Source organism: Tamandua tetradactyla, chromosome 9 (assembly GCF_023851605.1).
Source record: "Tamandua tetradactyla isolate mTamTet1 chromosome 9, mTamTet1.pri, whole genome shotgun sequence".
Classification (NCBI taxonomy): domain Eukaryota; kingdom Metazoa; phylum Chordata; class Mammalia; order Pilosa; family Myrmecophagidae; genus Tamandua; species Tamandua tetradactyla.
Window position 1 is genome coordinate 108,822,315 of NC_135335.1, and position 19,285 is coordinate 108,841,599.

General features: G+C 39.2%; 1 long non-coding RNA gene across 2 annotated transcripts in view; it reads right to left on the bottom strand.

Moving 5' to 3' along the window:
- The window catches only part of LOC143646266 (uncharacterized), a 47,509-nt gene extending 32,879 nt beyond the window's left edge, over positions 1-14,630 (bottom strand). Inside the window, exons 1-4 of one of the 2 annotated variants that reach the window (XR_013157427.1) lie at positions 14,556-14,630; positions 13,688-13,756; positions 10,100-10,271; positions 9,211-9,318 (exon numbers count right to left, since the gene is read on the bottom strand). This is a non-coding gene — a long non-coding RNA (uncharacterized LOC143646266). The remainder of the gene's footprint in view (positions 1-9,210; positions 9,319-10,099; positions 10,272-13,687; positions 13,757-14,555) is intronic. The other variant, XR_013157428.1, reaches the window with a different exon arrangement.
- Positions 14,631-19,285: the final 4,655 nt, after the last annotated feature.

Sequence of the window (19,285 nt, forward strand, 5' to 3'; positions counted from 1 at the left end):
CAAAAGTCCTTATTTCCCAATATAGTAGATAGCCATTACTACTATATTATTTTACAAAAGACCACTTTTGAAGCTGCTTACTTTAAGATAAATCTCTGAATTTGCTTTACAAGGTCAACCAAAAGTTACTTTCCATGTTTATTAATTCAGCCCTCCAGCTTTACCCCCTTACAATGGGTTCTTTTCAAGATTTTAACTGCATGCATTAAATTACCCTGCTGACATATCCTTTTCTTCCTCCTGGAAGGAATGCTTGGAAAGGAATCCAATAGTGGGCAGATTTTAAGTCTTTTTCAAAAGCATTTTTTGTCAAATAACAAGCATCCAGTTGCAGTTCAAATAAAATACTAATAGTGATTTAATGATAAGCAAGAATGTAATTACAGGGCTCTGAAAGCATATCATAATAACTTCTTACTGTTGTACTTACACTCTATTATTCTTCTGTTCTTATTTTCTAATCAGTGTTCCTATTTACACTGCCCTGGGAAGATACACTGAGAGAAAACACAGCCAAATACACGAGGAGGTGAGACACTCTGGCCACCTCACACAGCCAGATAGGATTTGGGGGATAATACAGTGTCACAGGGCAGTAACACTGGAGGTTTTGGGCCTCCTCCTTCTGCTTTCCTTTTCTCCCTCACCCTCAAAACCACACATATGATTGCTAAGGAATCAATGAATCAAAATATAATTACCAAATATCTACTACTGGTTGAGAGGGGATTATCTAAGCGATTCACAATACATTAATTTCTCTAGATGCTCTCACATTCAGTACAATCAGACTAACAGAACACCACTAACTGGACCACAAAGTTTTGTGTTTTACCCCCTATACTCTGTGGGATTGATTTTCCTGTGGCATTTTATCACTTCACTTATCCTTCATTGAAAGGCATTGTTAGAAATGAAGTTATGAAACCTGTGTTTCTACCGGCTGTGAGGACATTGTTCATTGCATTTTGAAGTATCTTTTTTAATGAAGTCTTAGCGGGAAAAATGTTCTTTCTTTGATTTCAGGACAGAAGTAGTCATACTTGTTCCTGAGCAAGTTTCCTTTCTTCTTTCTTTTAATTTCCTGGTCTCTGTGAATCATGCCACTGACCAAGTTTCCCTTTTAATATTGGCTACTAGAAAACTCAGATCCTAATGTTTTGGCTTCTCTCACAAGCATTTATCTAGGACCTTAAGAAGTGTATCTTTCGGATTCATCTTTGCCCCATCCTGACTTTCCCTACTTTATACTTTTTCAATGGCTTCACTTAAACACATAGAAATTTACTTCTCGCTCACATACTCATTGAATGCAGGTATTTGGTGGGTGATCATGCATGAGGTAATTTGGGGACCCAGGACCCTTTTAGCTTATTGATCCACAGTCTTCGAGGGTCTCTGATCTTCTGTGTGCAGTCAGTAAGATTACGGAGGACGTTTATGGCCTGGACCTGGAAGTGCTCTACGTCGCTACTGCTTACGTTATAGAATGCAGTCCTATGACCACACCACATTATTAGAGAAGTTGGGAACTGTGATCTAGGATTGAGCCTTGGAAGAAAGGGAAATGTATATGGCAAATGACTAACCAATATTGCCACACAACATGAAAAGTAAAGTATAAAGGAAACAACACACTCGGTTCCCTAAGATATTTCTGCTACTAGTCTAACCATTAGTTGTTCAGGTATAGAAACCCCAAGTTCACCAGGGAATTATTGCTTCAGGACACCTTTCCCTTCTGTCCCTTCTTTTCAATTTTTTTTTCTACCAGTGCCTTCATTCAGTCTTTTCTATTTTATGCCCAGTCTGCTGGAAATTCTACCTTCCTGTTCTCTGGGAAGGAGCTATCTTCTAAACATTTCTTGTGCTTTTCTTTTGCAAGTTGGCTCACATACTTGATTAATTATCTCATGACTATTTAAAAAAATGCCTGAAAACTCAGCAATAATAATCTATTTTTATCTCTCACAATTTCTGTGGGTTGGGAATTCAGGAGCAGCTCAGCTGGTGGTTTTGGCTTAGGGTCTCTCTGAAGTCTCACTGATATGTCTGCTGGGGTCTGCAGTCATCTGAAAGCTTGATTGAGGCTGGAGGGTCCATTTCTAAGTGGCTTATTTACATGGATAGTATGTTGGGACTATTGGAAAAGTGACTCAGTTCCTTTTTATGTGGGCTTTTCACTCTGGTTAAGTGATCTCATGGTCTGGTATCTGTCTTCTCCCAGAGTGAGTGATTCAAGAGGTAAGTTAGATGCCACAATGTACTTTATGACCTAGACTAGAAGTCACACGCTGTCACCTCTGCCATACTCTCTTGTTCACACAGAACAGCCCTTGTTCAGTGGAAAGAGACTCCATAAGGCATGAACCCCAGGAGGTAGAAATCATTGGGAACTATTTGGGAGCCTGGCCACCACACATAACTTATCAAAATTCTCTTCTACTTTCAAAGTTCAGATCAAAGTCCAACTGTTCATGAAGGCTTGCCTCACCCCTCAACAACTAGCACTCCTATTGTAGCTCTTATTGTTCTTAACACACATGTGACCTTTATGATTTTTCACCTTGTTTTGAAATTTTATATATATGTGAGTTTTTTTCAAATGAAACTTAACTAGAGACTACATACCTTGTCAAATAGTAGGCACTCAATATGGTTTTTAGGTGAATGAATGAATGAGTGAATGAAAGATGCAGCCAGAAGCTTTGGGTCTCTACCTGTGAATTTGTTTCCTTGGTGCTTGACCTTAGCCAAATCACTTTACTTCTCTGTTACAGTTCTGTCATTCATAAAATGAAATAATATCTACCCTACCTCTCCTTGGGGTGCATTGAGATTTAAAAGAGGTAACACACATGAAAGTATGTTCAGGAGTATGAAGAACAAGGGAAAGGTGAGACTAGTTATCTGGCTCACCAGTGATGGCTGAGATGCATGGTGTTGTCATGAGAAGGAGGTTAGTTAGCAGTTCTGACTTCCTCCTCAAGAAGTAATTACTACCTACATCAAGCTGTCACATACAGATGGCACTCATTCCAACAAGTACCTTCAGCAAATAATCATTTATGACTGGGAGGGGGCTTGAGCAAAGAGAACTGCTGAGCCTAGGGAGCCATTCTCCATCACAGTCACCCTCTAGAGATGTCAAAGTTCAGAGGTAAAGTTTGTTTCTCTAGTAGAATTCTCAGGTGCCCCCTTTCTCTATGTGTTGCAGTTTTCAAAATTTTTTCTTATATGTCTAATTTTTTCCACCCTTAAAAAATGTCCTGTATTGATTTGTAAATATTTTCATCCAGCCCATAGCTTATCTTTTCCTCCTTATAACAGAGTTTTCTTCAGAGAAAAAGTTTATAATTTTGATGGCATCCAATTTATCAGATGATGGAGAAATCCCTGCCTAACCACAGGTCACAAATATTTCATCAAATACTTTCTTCTCAAACTATTATACTTTTACATTTTAAATTTAGAGCTATGATTATTTTGAATTAGTTTTTGAAAAAAGTGATAGATTAGCTGAGGTTCTTTTTTTTTGGTATATGTTCCTCTAAGTGTCCCAACATCATTTTTTGAAATTTTCTCTGTTGAATTACCTTTGTCTGTCAAAAATTAATTAGTCATATTTATACGGATCTACTTCTGGACTCTGTATTCTATTATACTGATTTATACCTATATCCTTTCACTGATTTCAGTCTGTTCTTGATTACTGTAGCTTTACAGTAAGTCTCAAAATCAGGCTGTAGGTTTCCTCCATTTTAATTCTTCTTTTTCAAAATATTTTCAAAAATATTTTGTCTCTTTTACTCTCATTGCCTCTCCATAAAATGTTTATGTGGCTCTATCTACAAAAAACTAGTTGGGATTTTGATCGGAATTTTAACATATCTCATTTTAGTTTCCTAGGTTGTTAAAGCAAATTGCCATGATATGGTTCATCTGGGAATTTAATTGCTTATGGTTAGAGTTTAGGAAAATGTCCAAATCAAGGCATCATCAAGGTGATGCTTTTTTCCCAAAGTCTAGGCACTGGTGATCTTAGGCTCCTCTGCCAGATGGCAAGGTCCATGGTGGCATCTGCTGGTCTCTCCTTTCTCTTCTGGATCAATTGCTTTTAGCTTCTTTCTTCTGTGTCCTTCTCTCTCTTTGTCTGAACTTCATTCTTTCAGAAAGCCTTCCAGTAAGACAATACCCATTTTCATTGAGGTGGGTCACACTTTAACTGAAGTATCCTCATCAAATGCCCTACTTACAATGGGTCTGCAACCACAGGAATGGATTAAAATTCAGAACATGTTTATCTGGGAACCATTCTAGCTTCAAACCATCACACATACATAGATCAACTGGGGGATATTTGACATCTTTACTATTATACATCTTCTAATACATGAACATAGAATTTCTTTCCAATTATTTAGGTCTCCTTTGCTTTCTTCCTTGAGCATTTTGTAGTTCTCAGCATACAGAGCTTATAAATGGTTTATTAGATTTATTCCTAAGTATTTATTTCAGAGATTTTGTAAATGGTATTGTTTTTGAAATTTTGCTTTCCAATTGTTCAGTGCTAGTATGCAGAAATATTATTGACTTTTGCATGTTTGACCATGTATCTTATGATCTTGTTGAACTAATTCAGTTAGTACAAGAGTATTTTTCTGGATGCCTTGGGATAGTTTACATAAGCAATCAAGACATCTCTTTTTTTCTTCCATTCTAATCTGTATCCCTCTTTCTTTTACTTTCCATATTGAACTGGCTGGGATTTGTAGTACAATTTTTAGTAGGAGTGGTGTGAGTGGACATTAATAGCCTTTATATTGATATCAATTGCCTTTAAGTATTATTTTGCTTAATCCCACAAATTCTGATATTTTGCATTTTCATTTTCATTCAGTTAAAGATATTATCTAATTTATCTTTGAGACATCTTTATGTCATGGATTGTTTTGAAATGTGTTTAATTTCCAAGTGTTTGGACAATTTCCTGTTATCATTATATTATTTTATTTTTAGTCTAATTCCATTATGGTCAGAAACCATACAGTGCATAGTTTTGATTCTTTTAATTTTGCTAAGGTTTGTTTTATGCTTTAGGATATGATTTACCCTTGTGAGCATTCTATGTACACATGGAAACAGTATGCATTTTCTGTGGTTTTGTAAAATGTTTTATAAATGTAAATTAGATCTGGTTGATGGTGTGGTCAGTCTTCCATATCCTTGCTGATTATTTATCTTTGAATTCTATTGATTACTGAGAAAGAAGTATTGAAATCACCAATGAGAATTTTGGATTTGTCTATTTCTCTTTTCGGTCTGTTTTTGCTTTATGTATTGTGAAATATTATTAGATGCATACACATTTATGATTGTCATATCTTCTTGGAAAATTGACCCTTTATGATTATGTAATTTCCTTCTGTGTTCCTAGTAATTTTTTTGCTCTGAAATCTACTTTGCCTGATATTAATGTAGCCCTTCTAGCTTTCCTTTGATTAGTGTTTTTGTGGTATTTCATTTGTCATCCTTCCTTTTTTAATCTATATCATTATATTTGAAATGAATTTCTTGTAGACAGCATTTAGTTGGGTCATGATTTTTATCCATTCTGACTCTCTCTGCCTTTTTAAAATTTTAGGTCATTTATATTTAATATAATCATTAAAATTTTAGAATGTTTTTTTATTATTTGTTTTTAATGTATCTTCTTCCTTCTTTATTTGTGCTATTTGAACGTGCCTTAGTATTTCATGTTAAGTTATCCATTCTATTTTTTTGGTTGTATCTTTGTGTAGTTTTTTAGTGGTTGCTCTAGGAATTAAAATATATGTACTCAACTTTTCATCGCCTACTTAAAAATAAATATTTTACCACTTTCAGTGGAATCTAGCATTCTTACCACATATAGGTCCCTTTAACCCTCCTCCCTTTTGTGTTGTAGTTGTCTTATGTAGTACATCTACAAATGTTGAAAAACTCCACCATAATTTTTGGTTTCAACTGTCAACAAATTTCAAAGAAAACAAGAGGAGAATGGTCTATATTTACATAGATATTGACTATATCTGTGGCTCTCCATTCATTTCTTTTGGGGCGGGGGTTGCTGCATGGTCTGGGAATCGAACCTGGGTCTCCTGCATGGAAGGTGAGCATTCTACCACTGAACCATCCGTGCACCCCTCCATTAACTTCTGATGTCAAGTTTTCTTCTGGTATCATTTCTGCCTGCCTTTCTTTAGCTATTTTCTTATAGCCAGCTTCCTGGCAACAAATTCCCATCATTTACTTCATCTGAGAACACCTTTGCTTCAGGTTCATTTGCAAAGAATATCTTCACTTCTCCCCCCTCTCTTCAATCTTCCTCATACTTTCCATTTTCCTGAGGCTCCCTTTTTCAGTTCTCTAACCCAAAACATGGGACTTTATTTACTTCACTCTGCTATACACTTCCTGTGACTGTAGTCTATGACCAAGTGGTGAGTGGACAGAAAGAAAGAAACACAGCTGTGGCTTATATATCTTCTTGGTGTCACAAATCCACTGCAGAGAGGAAGGTGTCCCTTACTTATACTTTTAGGTTCCTGTGAATCCCTGGGCCACTGCCACTATGGCATTGCTTGGTATGAGAGAATGAAAACATGGGGAAAAATGTGTTGTATCTTTCTGTTTAAGTGTTAAGAGAGCCTTTTCCTTTTTTTTGAGCAAGAACTAGATGGGTTCTTCTAGAGCTCTGTCTGGCCACACCAATGTTCACTTGCAGGTTCCAGGCTGCACTGAATCCAGTCTGGGGAACATCAGAGGGAAAAAAAATGGCACTTCAAATTCTGGTGTCCTTCCCCAAGATACTTTCTATTTTTACTTTTCTGAGTCCTTAATATATTCTGCCCAGGTTTTATAGCTTAAAAGAGACAGTGGGGTGTGATTACTCCATTTTATCTAGAACCAGAACAGCTTGGCGTAATTTTTACTCTTGCCTTTTTTTTTTTTTTCAGGTTTCTCGTTTCTGCACTTTGAAAGTTAGAAGCAAGGCTTATCTTCTTTGCAGCCCCCTCTGAACCTAGCATCATGCCTAAAGTGAGATTTTGTTAGTCAGGTATTTGTTCTGAGCACAATGAGAGCTTGTCTCTGCTCTACAATGTTTGGCGCCAACAGGAGCGGCTCAAATCGTGAGAAATATCTGGGACAGTTTGAGTGTGATCATATATTTGCATCTTAAATTCTGGCTATTTGGATTCCTCTGTTCTCCTCCATGTGCCAAATTTTGGGGCCGGAATATCTGAAATAGCTTCTTCACTTGTAAGTCTAGTGCCTGAGTTAGGATGTTGAAGCTAGTGGTTCTATGACCAGTTGGATGATCCTCACAGCATGGTTGTCTCAGGTAATCAAACTCCTTACATGGTAACTACATTCCCCTAAGAGCCTCACTTATTTTAAATTCTATTCTACTTGACATGTCTATATTTTTCATAACCTGTCTTATAATCATTTTTGAACAAGGCGATATAAATATATAAATCAAGCAAAATATAAATTAAGCACTGAAGGGAGATAAAAATGTACAAAATGGTTTCCCTTGAGGAATTTAGAGTAAGGTTGGGCAGAAAAATTGCAGTCATTAAATGTTAGCAAGCAGTGGAAGGTAGAGAACACCTGTTTCCTAAAGGATTGTGTAGACAAGAAGTGCTATAATTGTTCATAGGAGGCACTGAACACTTTGGGCTTTATAAAGGAAGTGGATTTGAGCTCTTTTCTTTAAAGTTTAAGGATACATAGGATTTGGAACAGCTGAAACAATTGAGAACTGTCCAAAAAGTGTGGTGGTTTATGAAAGATAAACATATAGAAAATTCTAAGGCATATTTTGGGGCCTGGCAGTAAGCCAGTTTGACTAGACAGTCTGCGCAGTAGAATTTTTTCTCCTGCCTGAATATACATTCACCCATCATCTGATAACTTTACTTTGGTTTCCTCTTCATGCCATTTCTCTTTCCTGCCCTTCTGGGGCAACCATCATCCCCAATTCCTAGCCCACATTCTTTGGGTTGGGAACTACTCCAAGTTCAAAAGTGAGACATGTGTCTGAGGATTGGGCCAAACCAAAGATTATATTCCCTGGGCTAAAATTTTGGTTTAGGGATGGATTCATGACTGCTACTTTCCACCTTAAGCCAATGGCATACCAAGGCAGACCCTTGCTAGAACTTTTTGTTGAATATGAACCCAAGAGAATAAAGGAAACAGGTCTGCTGTTGTCATCTTGCTACCATGCAACGTTCGAGGCTAAAACAAACATATCAAAGGAAGAGTCTAGAGACGAAGAGAAATTGAGTCTTGAGGACATCATTTGCATCCTGGGTCCAGCCACATCTGTAATTTATACCAGAATACTCAGAGACAAAACATATATGAATGAAAAAGCAAATAGGAGTGAGGTAGCTGAGAAGAGTGAGAGCAAAAGTGTATAAATACAGAGAAGGAGAATCATTGGCTTTGCAGGCTGACAAGGCCCTTTGTTATCTAGTACTAACCTATCATTCCACTTTGCCTCTTTCTTCTCACGCTGTACTTTACCCTTTAGGTACACCAAATTCCATTGTCTGAATATCCCTTGCTCTTTCATAGCTTTATCCCTTAGTCAATGCTGCTCCCCATCTGAAATTCCCTTTCTTTTCTTCTTCCTGAAATTTCTATTCATCCAATAAGGTCCATTGTGGTGAATCCTTTCCTGTTCCTCCTCTCTTGAAGCAAATATTTGCTCCTTTTCCCTGTGTGCTTGTGTAATTCTTTATATTTCTCTCTATTATAGCAATTACCTCATTGTTTGGTATTCTTTTCGTCTATAAATGTGTCTCTTCCATTGTTCTGTGAAGTTGGGAGAGACTAAACCTTATATGTCTCATATCCCCTCAAAGCATTTAACACAGTGTCTGATACACAGTAAGAGCCTAATTGATGCTTAGTGCATGTATAAATTAGAAATAGCAGGTAGTAAATGAATGGAGACCATTACCAGTACCCCTTGGCTCTTGCCAGAACTATTCCTAGAAACTTTCCCATCTTGACCCACGGATTTCTAGAAGCCCCTTATTAGCCCACCATAACTAATTTCTTCTACATTTTCAAATGTCTCCTTTTATTAGGTGTGGCCATGGAATTGATTTCATGTCAGTGGAATATAAAGAAGGATGGATGTGTGCCACTTACATGTCTGGACTTCAAAACTTCTGTGTTCCATCTTCCACATTCTTCATTCTGTTGTCTAGAGAATGCATCAAGTGACTTTGGAAGTCAAGGGCTGAGGCAGCCCAGCATCTGTCAGTACAAACACTTAAATGACTCTATGCTGCAGATCCACCTCCCACCCTAGCCCCAAATGCTAACGAAGAACATCAACACTAAACTAATACAGGAGGGTGTCAAACCACTGCAATTTGGGGGTTTATTTTTTAGAGCCAAAATTGCCACAACTAACACAATGCTTGATAGAATTTTCTTGGTTCAAACCAGGTTGTGAGTGTTGAAAATTATATACAGAAAAGAGCTATATTCTGGAAAGCTTTCCAGTTGACTCTTTCTTCCTATACTTTAGAAAAACATCACTTCTGGTCTGAGTCAGCTGGGCACAGTTTTGGAGTAGTAGGCTGGAGATGAGAAGGTTAGGTTCTATTCCTGGATCTGCCCCCACAGGCTGTAGGTTCTCAGCCAATGAAAATCACAGCATGGATGCTACAACAATCCACCCAAAAGGAGAATACATAATAACAAAAACGATCACCCCAGCAGAAATGCAGGTGATGGTGATTTCTGCCACAGGAGAGAATAATGCTCTCAGGACTCGCCTCTTTCAGGCTTCACCTTTATTGACGCATGATGCCTTCAAAACCCTACAGATGCTGTTTACTGATTCTAGGCCTGGCCAGCCCAGAGGAGCATTTTGACCTTTCTTTGGTGCAGGCTGACTGCAGATGCACCAATCAAAATTTCTCTGTCCTTGTCAGTGTCAACCTCTAAGCCTTAGGATGAACATTGAATTTATTTAGTTAAAAGACAAATAAAAAATGCCAGAAGGCTTAGTGCTATTGCAGGAACCCACCAATCAATGTTCCCAAGCTGCAAATTTCCCTGGCCTGGAGTAGAATCTATTTTGATGGAGCTTGTCCTCATCACATCCACGTCCTGGGAAGAGGATCCTTGAGTGTCTGTTACCCATCCAGACAAGGATAGTTATTTCTTATCTTCTTCTACCAGCTTTTCCATGTTTGCATCTGTGGGGAAGGAATCACAGCAATTGTTTCTGGGATCAGAGTTTTCTCAGAGAGTCAGAGACCTCTAATTCCTCATGCCAGGGATTAGGCTTCCTTTTCTTTCCCATCAGTATCTGCCTTATATTAGACATCAGAATCACTTGGAGAATATCTTATAAATGACAGGAGGCTCTTGCAGTCCACTCTTCTGTTGGCGATTCAGTATATTTAAGTGGGGGCTTAAGATTCTCCAATTTTTTAGCTAGCATCCCAGGTGAATCTGAGACCACACATTTATTGAAACATACCTTCTTTGTTGTGAGTGATCTTTCTAAAACACAAATAGGTTCATAGTGTGCCCTTTTGAAAAATCTCTAGTGGTTTCCTTTGCCATCAGGCTAGGTCCAAATCAGGGATCTTTAAGAACTGCCCTTTCTTATTTTTCCAGCCTCGGTTCTCACCTCCTTCCTCCCTGTCTTTTTCATTTCAGTCATTCTTAGTTATTTTTAGGATATTTTATCCTAGAATTTTAGGATCTGTAGTTTTGTTGCTTTGTGAATGCTGGTGCCTCTCCCTACCTGCAGTTTCTATTCAGCTAACTTGTAGTCAGACCAGACATCCTCTCCCCTGGGAATCCTTTCTAGCTCTTTTCTGACTAGGGAAATGCCCCTCCCATATGCACTGTTGCTCTCTGCATGCCCATCCCAAGAGCACCTAACTCCATGTTCTGTGCTAACCCTTCACTTTACTCTCTCTTACCTGAGCAGGGCTCTGCATGGCAGAGAATATGCCTTACTCATCTTTGGGTCTTCAGGGAGCTGGATTAAGGGATGAGGGCCATGGTGGGGAGAGGTGGGCCTGAAGGGCAGCCAATCTACAAGGGGAGCCAACCATCACTGCACTGAACAAGTAGCCTAGGGCTGTTTGCAGTAGTGCTGGGCTGTTTGAGACCCTACTATGCCCCAGGTGCTCTAAATTTGGAGGGTCCAACCAAACATATGGAACATACTAAGATGGTCCTCATTCTACATTGAACCTAAGTGATATCTCACTCTATGAGTTGAGTAGAATCGTACTCATGATGGTGGAACACCAAGACAGAAAGATCTCAGATCTCTGAATGACTGGAGCCACCTGCCTTCCTGTTATTTTTTTTCCCCAAAGAGACTGTTATATGTGAAAGAACATTCTCAATAAGTCTTTGTATGGCTGGGTCTCTTTGTTCTAAAATTTAACCTTCACCTTAACTAATACTGATGGCATCATGTCTCCTACGCAACATTGCCATGATGAAGAGCCTGACTCAGAAAGAAGTCCCCTATCTCCTGCCCCAAGATAATTTTCCTGCAAGGAAAGCTCTCTGGAGAAAGCAAGCAAGTGGATCTCAGCTTGACTATATCGTGCATGTGCCTAGTAATCCATGCAATTAACCAAAAGAGTCACATTCTCTCCTTCTTACCTTCCCTAAGGAAACAAATGGATAAAACAAATAAAAAAGAAAATATATAATTTTCAGGAGTCAGAAGCAGGTCCTCCTTCAAGAATTCAGAATTTGGGTGCCCACCATCAAATTAATACTGAGGACATAACAGGAAATTCTCTGGAGGGAAATGTGGAAAAGGGAGGCACTTGCTTTTGATCTCTCTGAATAATGAGACTAGGAAAAACCAATATCTTTCTTTTGCACACTGCTGCTACCTTCTCTCAAATAATGCTATTGCATTTGCATTCAATGTCTCCTAGCCTCCTAGGGAACAACAGAATCTTGTCATTCTTCCAGCTTCCCAGGAGCCTGCAAAGTAGACCTCACTGATCCCATTCTCTAAATGGGAAAATGGAGGCTCAGAGGTTGAGTGATTTATTTAAAGTGCAGTATAAGCAAGCAAAGGAGCCAGCAGGAGATAAAAGCTTCCCTAACTCCCCAGTCAATTCGCAGTTCCCCAGATAACACAAAACCTAAATAAACTTAAATCAACACCATATGGTATAAGCAAAGCAGGGAGATGTTGGGTACTCATATTAAAATGAGCCATAAAGGAAAGATAGCTTGTACATGTGAATAGTCAGGAAGGAAACTATCTTTTTGATAATTCTCATCATTTTATAGTTCCATAACCCAGGATGACAGGAGTTTTGAAGAATTGGATGACTTTGTTTATGCCTTTACTTTTACTTATGTCTTTATTTTTAACACAAAATTATAACAAATAATTTTTGTGTGCCGAATAGGTAATGACGTATGCATGCTTAGGATTGTAGCTTAATAAATATTTTTCCTGACTTGAAATTTTGAGGTCCCTGTAAAGGACTTTCCTTGAGCTTTGAAATGAATACACTTTTTGTGTTCTTTTGGGATAAGCTGTTTCAGGGTTTTCTTCAATGCCAGCATGAAACTTGGCTTTAGTAAAGCTAAGTTGCAAACCTGTTAACGTAGAAGAGCGACCAACTCATCAAATGAGCAGTCCCAGTGATGCATCCCACCAGGCTGCCATAAGGGGCAAATACAATTTGTCTATAGAATTAGGTTTCGCGGTTAGAGTCCCTGCTTTGGGTGTGTGATATCCTGTGGACTGCAAGCAGATTTAGTGTCCCCAAACAGATGGGCTTTCCCTTTATGGGCTACTCTTAAGTTTTCTAGGCAAACCACAGCTGTGCTAATGTCCCTTTGTGTACAGAATTGTTTAAGTTGAACCACTTTCCTTTACCTGATGTGTATTCAGAGTTTTCAACCAGGGACTGACTACTGGGGTAGGCCAACATCTGCATAAAAGGAAGAACCCCATTCTGTGCTCTTTAGGATTGACTGTAACAGGCAGAAAAGCCTCTCTGGATATTTGTTGCAAACAAAGCTGGTTAAAGCAGGAAGTGGAGTTTAGTAAAGGTTTGGTGGCTCAAGGAATTTCTAGGAAGGCCACAGAATCAAGTGAGGAGGGTTTGGAGATAGGACTCATACACAGATACACTGTCAGATACTCCAGGGAAACAGATGCCATAGCTCACATAGCCAACACTTCCTGGGATACTCTTACCAGGACCCCTGGCCCTGCTGCTTCTCAAAGCTGGATGTTCCTGCCACCCTTGTCAAACTGAAATCTCACGTGGTACCACCAATTAGTGGAAATTAGGTCATATGCCTTGCTGCTAGCTGCAAAGGAGGCTGGGAAAGCAAGTTTCTGGCCTCTACCTTGGGAAGATGGAAGATTTCCAAAATACTGAAAGGATGTTCAAAAGGTAAGTGGTGACTCCACAATGTAAACTATGTCTACCCTTTGCTTTCTGCACAGTACTATAAACTTTCCATACTTAAGTTCTAAATAACCACAACCTCCAGAGCAAAATGCTTCTGCTTAGCATAACATGATTCCTCCTTGTACAACTGAAAAATGTGCTCACCCTCTCCACAAAAGGGGAACAAGATAGAGCCTCAATTTCCTCACCCAGCTCCAGGTTGAGATCACCAGGTAAGGCCCACTTTTCCAGTTCAGTTGCAATCCCTTCTTGACATTCTGTGACAAAAAGAATATAATATAAAGTTAATTAACATCTCCATACCCTATACAAATGGAAAGGGCACAGAAGAAGGGGAAAAAGGAAGAATAGTCAGTGTATATAGACAGAAAAAAGAAAAATGACTACCATTGTCCTTGCTTTGGCAAGTGGTTATGTAGATGTGGATGGTTTTTATGACATCCTTCTACCACAGGCATGTCTTCTTTTTGCCTTCAGAGTCAGGCAGATTGAACCTCTTGGTTAGGGTTCTTTACCTGATGACATTTACTCTAACCTTCATGCCAGGCAGATTGAACCTCTTGGTGGTCCTTCTCATGTGTGACTGTTGTAGTCTTCCACTGAGTTTTACCACTGAACATGGCAATACATTGAGATACCCAAAAGGTTTTTCTGGGTTACAGAAATACTCCTTGTTTAGCAGAAGCAACCTATTTTCTCTTGTTAATCAAAATAAATCACTCCGATCAGTATTGAAAACCCCTTCATTGCCAATTTTTCTAGTGACAAGAAGAGCTCAAAATGGCCAAGAAGGAGACTTATTTTCCAATTCAATGGAAACATGCCATGTTCTGGGTGGAATTATTCTTTCTTTGGATACTAATGTCTTTATATTGGTAGGGCCCAGAATTGCAGAGATTGAAAGTAAACATTTTTTAAGATCATTAGATACAATATTGAGGCATGCCCCTCCTACTTTTACCCTTTGACTCCTAATCCCATACACTCTGGTTAAAGGAAGGCAATTACGCAATAGATTTGTTATGGCTCAGAGTATATATCACAACCCATACATACCACTCCTATATCATAAGGTGTTGGCTCCCAGCAGGCAACACAACTGAGAATTCAATAGACCTTTCGACTATTCTGCAAGCCCTGTTGTCTTGGTGATGGACCAGCTACTAGGACCAATGGGTATTCAGGATTCTCTGAGACACTGAAAACCTCCTATATGTCCTCAATTTGAAATCTTGAGGCCCCATTCTTCCCTATTAAGACCCTAACTCTGACCCAAAAGACTCGGTAAGACTCAATTGATGTTGCAATTTGACAACCCCATCTGGATCATACTCAGAACCTGAAAATAATAGTTTAGCACAGTACTAGGAAGTCCCTGTTTCCTTGACTGTGCCCTAAGGAGGGAATTTAAGTTTTTCAGTGAAATTAGAAGTAGTTCCTGAATTATTTGTGTGATTCATATTGTTTGAATTCCTCATGCCACTTTGTTTTCTGAAGTCCTGCTTTGGCAAGACACTAATTCCAGGTAACTACAGGTGAATATTTAAAAATTCTACCAGCATCCCATTCTCTAAAACTAGGTGGGGTTTTCACTGCTTTCTTACCCAAAAAGCAAGAAAACATTACCAGTGTCTTTGTTTGTTGGGACTTCTGTAACAAAGTACCACAAACTAGATAGCTTAAAACAACAGCAATCTATTGTTTCACCATTTTGGAGGCTAGAAGTCCAAAATCAAGGAGTTGGCAGGGCCTTGCTTCCTCTGAGGCCTGTAGGACTCCATCAGTGGCTTGCCTGCAATCTGTGATATAACTCAATCTCTGCCTTCATCACGTGGTTGTCTTCTCTGTCTCCTACTAATTGTGTCCAAATTTCCTTTCCTTATAAGGACAGCAGTCATATTGGATTAGGGGTTACCCTAATCCGTTTGGTCTCATCTTAACTGATAATGTCTTTAAATATCATATTTCTAAATAGGAAATTATTCTAGTACAGGGTCATATCTCTTTGGGGGACATAATTGAATGCACAAAAACTAGATACCTATTTCTTCATGTTTATGGACTGATACTACTACTAATAACAATTTCTGTATTGCTCAAGAGGTTCTTAGTTACAAATAATAGGAGCCACCTTAGTGAATATATGCAGAAATGTAATTTGTTAAAACATGCTAGGGTTAATTCACAGAGGGCCCAGAAGATCAGGTATAGAAGGCATGAAACCAGAAGCAATAACGATACCACACGCCAGCTCCAGTGGAGACCCCCCTGCTACTGCCGGGAGGTGCAACACTGCAGTTCATTTGGTGATGCCGTACAGGTTGCCTCCACTAGGTCTTCTGACACTGCTTCTTCTCAAAAATGACTCTCTCTGCCATTCTCCCAAAAGGGGCTTCTATGCAACATTTCTTTCTTCATGTCAGTCTTATAAACTTAAATTTCACAGAAGTAGTTTGACGGTAGGTCTTGGTCATTTGATTATTCCCTAACTTGCAGAAGAAGCCAGGAAACAGAATTTCTGACTTCTACTCATAGGATGGCGGAAATCACAAATTGGGCAATTGCCCTTATATATGAAAGATGTTCAAAGCATGAGTAATGTTGTATGAGTTTGTTAAGTTACCAGAATGCACTATACCAGAAATGGAATGGCCTTTATAAAGGGAATTTAATAAGTTGCAAGTTTACAGTTTTAAGCATATGAAAACATCCAAACTAAGGCATCCAAGGAAAAATATCTTAATTCAAGAAAGGCCAATGGGTCTGGAACACCTGTCAGCTGGGAAGGCATGTGGCTGGCATCTGCTGGTTCCCTGCTCATGGGCTCCATTGCTTTCAGCCTCTGTTGCTGTGAGGGTCCCTCATTTTGCTTCTCTGGGACTGGCTTTCACCTCTTGGCTTCCCTTGGCTCTCTCCATGTTCTAACCTGCTTAACATCTCATGGGAAGTCACATGGAAACGTCTGATGACTCTAAGCATCTCCACACATCTGTGTCTCTGGTCTCTGAAGCAACTGTTCTCCAAGCATCTATATCTGCTCTTTCTGTCAGCTCTGTGCTCTCCAAAATGCTTCCTGTTTTAAAGGACTCCAGTAAAGTAATTGAGACCCACATGGAATGGGTGGAGTCACATCTCTAGCTAATCAAAAGGTCACATCCACAGTTGGATGAACTATGTCTCCATGGAGATAATCTAATAAAAACTTTCCACCTAGAATAGGATCAAGGTTAAAATATGGCTTTACTGGGGTACATAATAGCTTTGAACTGGCACAAATGTTCACTACGCTGTGTGACTAGCTCCCATTTTTAATTAGAGTAAGATTATTTGATTTTGAGTAATCTGTTACATTAACCTGCCACTACATATGAAATCATGCACTGAATCAGAGAAGGAAGCCACTTCCAGAAATTATCTGGTTGAGCCCCCACCTCCCAAATCTGAAAGGCATAGAATTATTTATTCTCATTACATTTGTGAGGCAAGGAAGTCCTAAGGAAGCCAAGTGTCCTTGACACCGAGGACCAAATTCCCACTGGGATGTTATTTCACTTTTGTTAGGATGGTTGATATCCTTAAGTGAGAGATAATGGTTTTCCCATCTTGGAGGTATAATCTTACAGTATTTTATTTTATGAGTATATCACCATATACAGAAGAAGGCTGAAAAAGTAGGTAGACCAAAAATTACGTTCAAGAACCCTCTACATTTTTACAAAAGAGCCATGGGATTTTATATAGTGCAGTTAGTAAATGACAATTGTAGTGGGCATCTATTGTTATGTGCTCAGCACCTGCATTGGTTTCCTAGGGCTGCTTTAACAAATTACCACAAACACAGTGGCTTAAAGTGACATAAACCCATTCTTTCACAGTTCCGAAGGCCAAAAGTCCAAAATCACAGTGTCAGTAGGGCCATGCTCTCTCTGATGGCTCTAGGAAAGAATCCTTCCTTGCGTCCCAGTTTCTGCCAGTGGCCAGCAATTCTTGGTGGTCCATGGCTTGTAGGTGCATCACTCCAGCCTCTGCCCCATCTTCACATATTTTCTTCCCTGTGTGTCTGTCTCTATACCTCTTCTCTTCTTATATGGACACCAGTCATATTGGATTAAGGGTCCACCTCACCCAAGTATGACCTCATCTTAACTTGGCTAATCTGCAACAATCCTATTTCCAAGAAAGTTCATATTCTGAGGTACTGAGGGTTCAAATTTCCATTCCTCCTTATTTTGCTAATATTTCTATTTTATTGGGGGAATTTGTCTCTCCCAAATTTCAGTCCATGTGGTGGGTGGGTCCCTTCCCACTAACCAGCAATGGGTGAATACACAATACAGCACTGACCAATCAGCATATTCTACCCCTATTAGGAATTGACCACATAACCCTGAAACTCAATTTCTGACTGGGATACTGGGTTGAGAAACTCTTTTTCTTCAAGGCTTGAAGTGGCAGGATATATGCCTGGTGCTGCTGGTGTCACCATGCCGACAGAGCTGCCAGAAAAGAGAATCAACACAGAAAAAGTCAGAACTCAGCAACAGAGAGAGCCTGGGTTCTGATGACATGTTTAAGCTCCCAAATTCAATCCAGCCCATCCCAGGAATTTCAGCTCTTTGAGCCAATGCATTTCTTCTATTTGTTCTTATTTATGACTTACATCACTTCTTGCTAAGTTTCTGACACTTTCAACTGAAACATCTAAGCAAACTTCAACATTGTATATAGCTTCTGCAGTGACCTTTCTGTGAGTCATTCAACCCCCCAGAGTCAAGGATGATGGAGGGCCTTAGCTGGTCACTTGGTCCACTCCTCTCCACTTGGCATTTCCATTTCCTCCAAAGTGCTATGAGATAAACAGGTACAAAGCAAATCATTCTCCCTCACAGGTGCATCAACTCAGTTTATATTCTACACAAAAAGATGACATGCCATTTTATTGAGGAAATAAAGTCAGATGCTCCACATGCAGGTGGATGGGCTGTTTTGAAGAAGGCTGCTTTAGGTCCTGGAATTTCAATTGCAGAACAAGAACAAACTGTGAGAATCAGTGCATCCTCCAAAAAGAAACTGACATTCCTTGTTTACAAATACATTGGGATCTCTTTTCTATAGATGTACCTTGAACTCAGCATAAGGTTGCAAAACCTAATGTTCATCGAATGCTTACTTTGTCTGCAAACTATTTATCTTGCCACGTCACTGATCATCTTGGCTGATGAGGCTATTTCCTGTGGTGCATGTGTGTGGAATATCTCTAGTGAATGCCAAAGAATACAGCACGGCTGAATGAAAGAAGCCTGACAAAGGGGAGTATATACCAAAGGATTCTATTTACATAACATTCTGAAAAATGTTCACTAACATTACAGTGACAGAACACAGATCAGTGGTTGCTGAGGACAAGGGTGAAGAGCGAAGGAATTGAAAAGTAGTGTGAGCAAACTTTGAGAAGTAATCAAATGTTATCTTGATTGTTCTGATGTTTCATGAGTGCATATTGTTGTCAAAACACATCAAATCGTGTGCTTTAAAGATGTGAAGTATATTGTATGTAAAGTCTACCTTAAGAAAATAATTTAAAAAAAGAATATCGTTCCAAACTAAGTAAATGAAGCATGAAACGAAGGGAAAAATGAGCTGTGTGGCATATAGGAATGTGGGAGACGTCTTCGCCTCCTGAGTGAGCCCTTTCTATCTAGAGAAGCTTACCACAAAGTTGCAATGTTCCCTTGCCTGAGAAATCTTAAAAGTCCTACGGTCCTCAAGTTCTCCTCCTACTATCC